The sequence below is a fragment of the Sciurus carolinensis genome, chromosome 1, assembly GCF_902686445.1.
Source record: "Sciurus carolinensis chromosome 1, mSciCar1.2, whole genome shotgun sequence".
NCBI classification, from domain to species: Eukaryota; Metazoa; Chordata; class Mammalia; order Rodentia; family Sciuridae; genus Sciurus; species Sciurus carolinensis.
In genome coordinates this window covers 123,646,155-123,655,607 of record NC_062213.1, presented here as the reverse complement: position 1 = coordinate 123,655,607, position 9,453 = coordinate 123,646,155, and positions in this window count along the sequence as shown.

Sequence of the window (9,453 nt, the reverse complement as noted above, 5' to 3'; positions counted from 1 at the left end):
AAAGTTAAGTAATGTTGTTCCGTGTCTAGCATCTGAGCACACAGTGGCATGATGAGAATTCCAAAAGGTTTTGGCAGCCCTGCCCCTGTGGCTTTGCTGGCTGAAGTCAACATGGCCACTCTCCTGGGCTGGCTCTGCTCACTGCCTGTTGGCTTTTCTTGACAGGTGTTCCATGTTCCTGGCATCTTTAACTTCCTTGGGTCGCCATTGCAGATTTAGCTTTACTCTCACAGCTTCACAAGACACTGTCCTAACAGGGGCTGCCTGCAGGGACTCTGAACCTGCCACGTGTCGCTCAGGCTTTCCTTTGAAGTCTTGGTGGAAGCCTCCATGACTCTGTAATGAAAGCATTATGCATGCTTGTAAAACTAGCACCATGCGGGTGATGACAGGTGTTCCATCAGAGCAGATTGTACCTGGCCTTTATGAACCACATCCACAGCAGCCTCTCTTGTCTTGACTGCCAAACACTGGAAATCAATCACAGGAAAACCACTTTTTAGGTGTCCCTGAAGCATCATGACCAGGGTCTCTCTTCACAAAGGCAAGTGTTTGAAATGTTTAAAATAAAAGGATTTCCACTTTTTTTTGTCCTGGAGATTGTACCCAGGGTTACTCACCCTATCTCTGAACAACATTCCCTGCTCACCACTCCAACCCCAACTGCACCAAGTTGCTAAGATTGTCTCAGATTTAGGATCCTCCTACCTCAGCCTCCCATGTTTCTGGCATGCACCACCACACCTGGTTATACCTTTGAACCTGCTTTGGGCAGGGTCTTACCAATTTCTGAGCTGCCTTCAACACATCTTTCTAATTTTCCCAGTTCACAGTATGCTAATTTTATTAGCAGTGGCACCCACCTTGAAAGTCCTTTTAGGTGCTCTCCCTTTCTGGCCAATCTGAAAGTTTTCCAAATTTTCTTCTTTGCTCCTCTTTGTTCCTGACTCATGCAGTAAATTTGGCTAAAAGGAGTCAGTAATATTCAAGTCACTGCTTGAATGCCATTCTGTCCTTGACATTTCCTCCACCAGATAAATTAGCCCATCACCTGTAAACTCAGCTTTCCACAAAATCTGAGAACATGAAAAAAAGCATTCAAATTCTTTACCAATGTAATGTATAACAAAGATGGACTCTAATCCAGTTTCCAATACAGTCCTCGTTCCAATCTGAAACCTCACAAACTCGATCTTTACTGTCAACATTTCTACCAGAATTCTGGTCTTTTGAGTCCTCACCAGAATCTTCTAATAAGCTCTGTTTATAGTATTCTAGGCTTTCTCTAGTCTACTTTTCCAAGCTTAACCAAACTCTTCCCACAAACCAATTCCAAAGGATCTCCCACATTATCTCAAGTAGGCACAGCAACAGCCCCACTTCTTGGTACCAATTTTTGGTGTTAGCTGTCCCAGACAAAATACCTATGATAGCCAACTTAATAAAGGGAAAGATTTATTTGAGCTCATGACTTCAGTAGTTTCAGTCTGTGGCCACTTGGTCCTGTTGCTTTGGACCTGTGGCAGCATAGTACATCCTGGTGAAAATGCATGGCGGAGGAGGCCCATTCACCTCATGGAGGCTAGGAAACAAAAGAAAAGGCAGGATCCCAATATGCCCTTGAAGAGCATGCACCCAATTAACTAACTTCCTTCCAGGAAGCCCCACTTCTTAAAGGTTCTACCACCTTTCAATAGTGCCACAGGCTGGTGACATGGGCCTTCGGGGACACTTATTCCAGCCTTATCACTGTGAGATGTAGTATAGATTGTTCCAGGATGCCAATTCTGGAGCCATGCTGTGTGGTTCAAATCCTATTTACTATGTGGCCTTGGAGAGATCATCTAATTTTTCTTTATTCCGTATCCAAAATAATGACAAAAATAAGGTGCACCTATTGGCAAAACACTTGGAACAGTTCTTGCTACATAGTAAGCTCGCCACCAACACCTGGTTACTAGCCCCTAACTCCACCTGGGAAAGAGTGGTTCAATAAACGTTTGTTGAATGAGTGAATGAATAAATAATCAAAGTTTCGAAATATTTTCCAGAAGGCTGTTTAAATTGTTGATTCTTTTCTATCCCTATCACTATAAATCTAATCAAACCCTTCATTGTATCTTGATATCCTAGTGTAATAAACACTGACCTAATAAATGAGATAATGCTTAACACACTTAGCTCAATGACTGACACAATATAAATACTCAATAATCAATGTCATGGTTGGATTATTAAATCTTTTGAACTCCTTCAAAATTCAATCACAGGGAATCATTCTCTACTTGTTCCCATAACAAAGTACAACATATTTATTTAAAAGTACATAAATGTCTGAGCATAACATTTAAGCCTCATAATCTAACTACAACCTTAGCTTTATGTACTAAGACTTTAGAGTGCTTAGTTTCATGTGCTAAGAAAGTGCTCAATAAATAATAACTATAATCATATTACAATCTTTCTCACTAGATTCTTTTTCACATCCTGTATTCCAACTCCAAATTGCCATTTCCTGAAGAAGCCATGGCACTTCCTGAAATGCTGTTCCTCTCTTCCTTATCTGACAAATGTTCTTTTTAATAAATCCTTCATGCTTTCATGTAGTTCTACCCAAAACTGGCCAATCTATTTATCCATCAAAATCATTCTTCAAGCATTCATTCATTGTTTGCCTTTTTACTCCTAGGGCCAGCACAGTGCCTAGCACATAATAATGCTGGTTAGGATCTGCTGAATTGGATTGAAGAGGAGAGGAAAAGTGCTAAAGTCACCGGTTTTCATAATTCCTGAAACCTACCCTAGTTTCTTCAGAATGTAATCACTGTAACTGAGTACCATGTGCAATGTTTGGTAATGTGCTTGAATTTCTAAGCCTACCACTTACTTTCAAAATATTTTTTTAAAAAAATTGCCACATGAATCTCCTAGGAAACCCTGAGTGTGTGTCTCTAAGGGGTAGATCTGAGTTGGGGATTACAGGATCCCTCCTCTCCCTTGCTCCCTGCCCACGCCATTACTCCTCCCTGCCACCACAGCTTCGGGCTGTCCAAATCTCTCCTGTGTCCTTTCCATCCCTTTCAGCAACTGTCACTCTCCTTCCCATCAAAGATTCCAATTCCTATGGTCTTATTCTCAGTTATTTTAATGATATTAATAGCTTGATGACTAAAACAACTTGCTGTTTTTCTAATGTCACATTATTTGAGTCCTTCAGTATTTTGAGTTAATTCCTGCATTAACTTCATAAATCCCAGCCAGGAATTTTACCTCATCCTTCAAATTACTGCCACCAAATACAGTGCCAGTGATGAGAATAGAGGCTTTTCAGAACACTGAAACCAACTTTTTATAAATCTAGGCATGAAAAAAAATTAAAACTTCAATTTTAAAAGGAAAAATGTATACTTGTCATAGAATTGAATCAAATAATTATGAAAGCAAGAATACCACTATGAGAATATAGGGATCTACTAAATGCTTTCATTTAGTTGATTTTTCTGTGTGGTAAAATTTTCTGACAAGATTTTGACAGACTTTTCTAAACAGATCTTTCTACCAAAATTTTCCCCACATCTTTCATTAGCTAGTTCCTTTTTCATTAGTAATTCTGTCTTTGGTCAAAATGGATTTATACAGTGTTCTTTCTGTGGCTGGTTTTAACATAATCATGGTTTTACACTGACCTCCTCTTTTACTGAATCCTTATATTTTACCATTTAGGGAACAGATATATGGTCTAATTTTTAAATCTGTGCCTTTGAGTTTTTTTCTTTTTACATGTATGATACCAAATCTGATCATACAAATACATTTTTCATCTACAATCTGTGTGAATCTTTTAAGCTCCCCAGCTTAAGAAACACAGAACTTCCAGAGACAGGCAAACCACATGCTCTCAAGCTCCACCCAAGGCCTCCTGATCCACAGGTCACAGTGCCTCTGAGGCAATCTGTGGACCAAGGAGGATAGTGCCTCTCACTGATTTGAGTTCATCCCTAAGGCTGGGAATCGTCAGAGGTGTTTTTCAAACTTCACTGTTCATGATTTTAGTGAAATACATTTTTTAACTTTTACTTATTTTTGTTCCCTGTTGAAGTACAAACGCCACAGTTTCATCATGGTCATAATCATTTTTCCTCTTCAACATCTTATAAGGCCTCCTAGTGCAGCCAAGCATGAGGTCTGGCTCCCATGCATCAGGATGAATTTTCCACCGTGAAGTGCTTGGCCTATACACACAGTCCTGTCAGCTGCCCCACCATCTCCCCAGACCCATCCAGCATGCCTGAACCCTGTGAGGAGGTCAAGCCTGGTTTCAAGGGGAAGCCCCACTACATTCAAAGACTAAATTCAGGAAAAATACAGAAATTGGTTGTAATAAGCTCTCTTGTGGGATTCATTTTTTGTTTTGTTTTTTGTTGTTGTTTGGGATTTTTCACTTCAAAAGAGTGCATCTGAAAATAATACTTTAATTCAAAGAAAGAAATGCCTAAGAGCAAAACTTCTGGCAACAGGAGAGGAAATAATTTTAGAAATTTACTATCAGACCACTCCATCAGGGCCACAGCAGCAGTCTCCTCAAAATCCAGACCTTCCTAACTCCCTCAGAGGAACACTCTCAATAAGCATGCAGGGCTATCAGACAGTCCCCACCAGGTCTGGAGTAGCCTGGATGGTATTGTTTCCAGTCCCAGGACACCCAGACATCTCAGAAGCTTGCCAGCTGCCACCCACTGAGAAAAACCTTCACATAGGGTTACTGCAGTGGATTTAGGATCCAAAAACAACCTGACATTTAAGTTTTACCACTAATTACTCTTAACAATCAACTCATTGTTTTCTAGTACCACCTCTAGTTTCTTTCTTTCCATCCAAAGTTTCTTTTGGAAAAAAAGGTCATTTCCCACCTGGCTGAATTTACTTTCTAACTGCAGAGATGAGTGAGAATCTTTCTTCTGGGTTTATGTTTAAAGCCATCTAAGACAGTTCTTTATTCCATTTTTAGAAGGCTTTTTTTCCAAAGCATATGGATGATGTTTGATCATGTAGTTGTTCGATTGAGCATTTGTTCAACACAGAAAGGGGAAAGTGGGGACACTGACATTTGCAGAGCATTATACCAGTTCTTAGGGTGAGCAGTATCGCTTTCATTTTACAGATAGGAACAGCACCAAAAGTTTTTAATATGCTCAAGTTCAAACAGCTCTTAAAGCAGAGAAGAGTGAGTTTGAACACAGATCTATCAAACTGTAGATTTCATTCCTTCTCCATATACCAAAGCCTTCTGTGAGTCAGAGAGTTCCACAGACAGTTCTTTCCATACCAGACAGGACCAACTCTTACCAACATGTAGTCATCTATTTCCAACATTCCTCTTAATGGATGTTCTTGCACCATGTTAAAAGAATATTTCTGCCTGGGTCTGTCTCTGTATTGATGTCTCCATTAATTTATTTTGGGTGTATATTTTTTTTAATATCTCAGAGGTGTATAGTTCTAGAATTAATTGATACTTTATTACAAAGTCCTAGCCTGCAAACATAGCCTCTTTCTCCTAGAGACTACTCATTTGGATGAAATTAATTGTGAATATTCTGCCAAGTAACAGCTATTATTGATATATGGAATTAGGTTGAAAGATTTAAATTGACAATCTCAAAAGATTGTGCTTTGGGAAGGTAGAGTTTGTTACCTCCTTCAATTAGTTGGAAAATTTCTTGACATAAGACAGTTTTGCACAAACTGGGAAATCAATGAGCCCTAAATTGTATAAAAGTTTGATGTTCTGCAATGAAGTGGAAAAATTAACATTAATATAAATTGGTAAAGGCTACTCAGACATATTAGGTGAAGGTTACATAGAGTTACATGCAAATATTTGTATAGAACATGCCTGGAATTCTGGTTACTTAACTTTCCTCTGTAAACTCTCCTGAATTTTGATTTGTGTGAACAGCTTTGTTAAAGAATTCTACAAAGAAATATTCAACCAGTGAGGTCAGCTTTGCTAAGTATCCATGGGGGAAAAAAAAAGAAACATGTGTATACAAGAATAAAAATCATTGGATTGACTCTGCCTAGAGAAAACACAGTAGCTGTGTACAAAAGCAACTGGACAATTTCAAAATTCTAAAGTAATTTGCAACATACCATCTGGTTACAATAACCTACAACAGCATCTTGTTTCTAAAAGGCAAAGTGGCCATGGTCATGATTTGTGCAAAATTCATGTCACCTACTTTGGATTGAAACTCATTTAAACAACTGAATTCTGTAAGCAAATAGTTGTTTTCTCTCTCTCTCTCTCTCTCTCTCTCTCCTCTCTCTCTCTCTCCTCTCTCTCTCTCTCCTCTCTCTCTCTCTTCTTTAAGTTGGGAACAGATCTGTAGTACATCAGCCCAGTCACTCTGAGCAAAAGCATTCCTCAATTTTCTCAAAGTTCCCCTCCTCGGGAAAGTGCACTACCATCTCCTGCTCCTAGTACTGCACTCATTAGCAGCATCCTTCACTTGTCACTCTTCATGCATTACCTTATGTTATTTATCTTTCACAACTGGTTACTCATATCCTACACATATGCAGTTTACACATCAATGTTAGACTGTATGGCCCCAGAAACAGAGGCAGGCTCTTCTTCTTTATAGTCCCCTAAGTGTCAGATGTGCTGCCCTTCATGGTGCAGATGCTCAGTACAGAGCTATTGACTTACCCAGCACACTAGTTTTCAAAAATTTAACCAGGGTATATTTTTTTGAAAAATATGAAATACTTAATTAAAATAGTCTATTAATGTGGAAAGTGGAATCAGATCAAATTATTTTAGTCCATGTACACATATTATTGCAACTGATATGGAGATATATATATATATATATATATATATTTGTATATATATATATTTGTAGTGCTGGAATGATCTGGTACCTAATAAAATTATATGAAACCTAATCATAATCTGCAAGAATTTTATAATTAAAATTCCAGACTAGACTTTGAGACATTATTAAATCATCATTCTGCCTCACCATTAACTTCTCTTTTGTTTGTTTCAAAACATAGTATAAATGCTTTAATATCTGAAGTTATTTTCATCATACCTTTTGTATATTATATGTGTTCTTCATTAATAACTCTGGGATATTGTTTCAGTTGAAATGTTTTGGCACATATTTACTACTCTATAGTTGTCAGATAAGCTGCAGTATATATGTTTTTAAAGCATTGACTCTTTCAAGCATCAGTTCTACTGTTGCTTTAGCAGACTTAAAAAAAAATCCCTAATTTTATTATTCCATTTCCTTTTCATTGATCCAGTGCCTTTTGGACTTTTTCATCTTGATATGTTGAAATAGAAATTCATCTGACATTGAACTTGTACTGAATTCTAACCATGAATAATTCATAAAGTAAATACATAATAAAATTGACAGGAATCCCTGGACTTTGCCTTGAATTCTGACTTTCTTGGAATGAGAAGAAGTATGTATATTAGACCAATACAAAACACCCGTGACAAATTAACTATGAAAAATTATAATTCCTCAATCTTTTTAAATGTAATAACCTTTAACAACCTTAGATAAATTTTGAATGAAAGCTGAAAACTTTCCCCTACTCATGTCCATTATAAACTCAGACCATCTCCAGATTGTGGAACTTGACCCCATGGTCACTCAAATCCTAACTCAGGAGGCCAATATTAAAATTAGCATGGTATGCTCAAGATGGAAAGCAGGAAATCCGGCATTCAATCTGATGCCCAAATCCATGTTCAACTCTAATACTCACAAACCTTCTGTCCCCTGACCACTGCTGAGAGAAGTCTATGAAACTTCAATTCCTCAGGAATATTTTGAGGTGAGGTAGAATTGGGAAGAACTTTATTATTTGTAATAGAACCTAGTGGACAACTCTGAAGAAGGAAGTCCAATTTCACAATTGAATTATTCAACCCTAGGGGAATTAAGATGAGTGACAGCTTTAACAGAGAAGAAATCTCAGAAGAAAGTCCCAGTGAGGAAAGCAGAGTAGGGTTAGAAGAGAAGCAGCAGAAAGTGAGAAATGGGAGTAAGGAGGAAGGGGGAGGAGAAAGGGAAGATGTGGAAGCCCAATCTGAATCTCATAGGGAAGCCTTGCTGAAAGCCACCTCTCACTCCAGCTCCTTCTCTCTCCCACGTACCCCACAAACTCTAAAATGGGTTAGATTACAAAAGAGGGTTGATTACAATGATCTGCACCAAGTAGTAAGAGAACAATCCTCACCCTTCCCAGTAAGGGAGCAGGGTTGGCGGAGATACACAGAGGAGGATAAAGAAACTGAGCTCTGAAGGAGCTGGAACGGCACCAGAATGCCTGACAGCATCTTACCTAGCATCTGCCTCCCTGGCAGGTTGGAATTTTCCCAGACCACAGTGTTTTTCTTAGCTCTTCCTCATGACTGAAAGAGGGAAAGCTGTTTGTTCCACAGGTGATGGGGTGCTGGGCCTGCTCCCTCAGAGAGTTCCATTTCTAAAGTCTCAGGCACAAACCATCTAGTTTTTGACAAACCTGCCAAAGATTTGTTGTTATTATTACGACTTTTTATAACATTAAATTTAGAACTGAAATATCCCCATTTAATAAATAAGTAGATTTTATGTTTCAGCATCCTTCAATCTGAAGAAAATACATATTAAGCTATGTTCAGTGCTCACACAAAAAATGCAGGTTTGAATGCATTTAAGGGGAAAACTTTGTTAGACGGTTGACCAAAACTAGAATAAACTGCATGTAGGGAGACTGAGGTCTTCTCCACTCACATGTTCAAACAGAATCTGATCCATAATAAATGATTTGAGAGGTTCATAAATCAGGCAGTTCTATGGAATCGTGTGTGTGTGTGTGTGTGTGTGTGTGTGTGTGTGTGTATGTGTTTGTGCAGAGAAATAAATATATATGGCAGAATGTTAACAATGATTGAATCCATATGGAAAATACATGTATTTTCATTTTTATAACAAAATACAGACATGTGGCCCATAACATTACTGCCAAGAACAGGCTACATATACAATGGTGTTCCCATAGAATTATGATGGAGGTGAAAAACTCCTGTGGTCTAGTGACATCATAGCTGTCTTAATGTAATAGCACAACATATTACTCATGCGTGTGGTGGTGGTGGTGTGAACAAACCCCCTGTGCTGCCAGTCATATAAAAATATAATACATGCAATCATGGCCAGTACGTAATTCTTGATAGTGAGAATAAACAGTGGTGTTACTGGGATATATATTTACTATACTACGTTTTTATCATTAGTTTAGACTGTACTCCTACTTACAAAAAAATTAAAAAGTTTATTCCAAAGCAGAGTGCCATGTTGTGCCAGCAGCAACCTCAGACATCCTGTGTCTATTGCACCTCTTAACTGCATCAAGAGGTCATGTCCAGTGATTGACCCACCATCT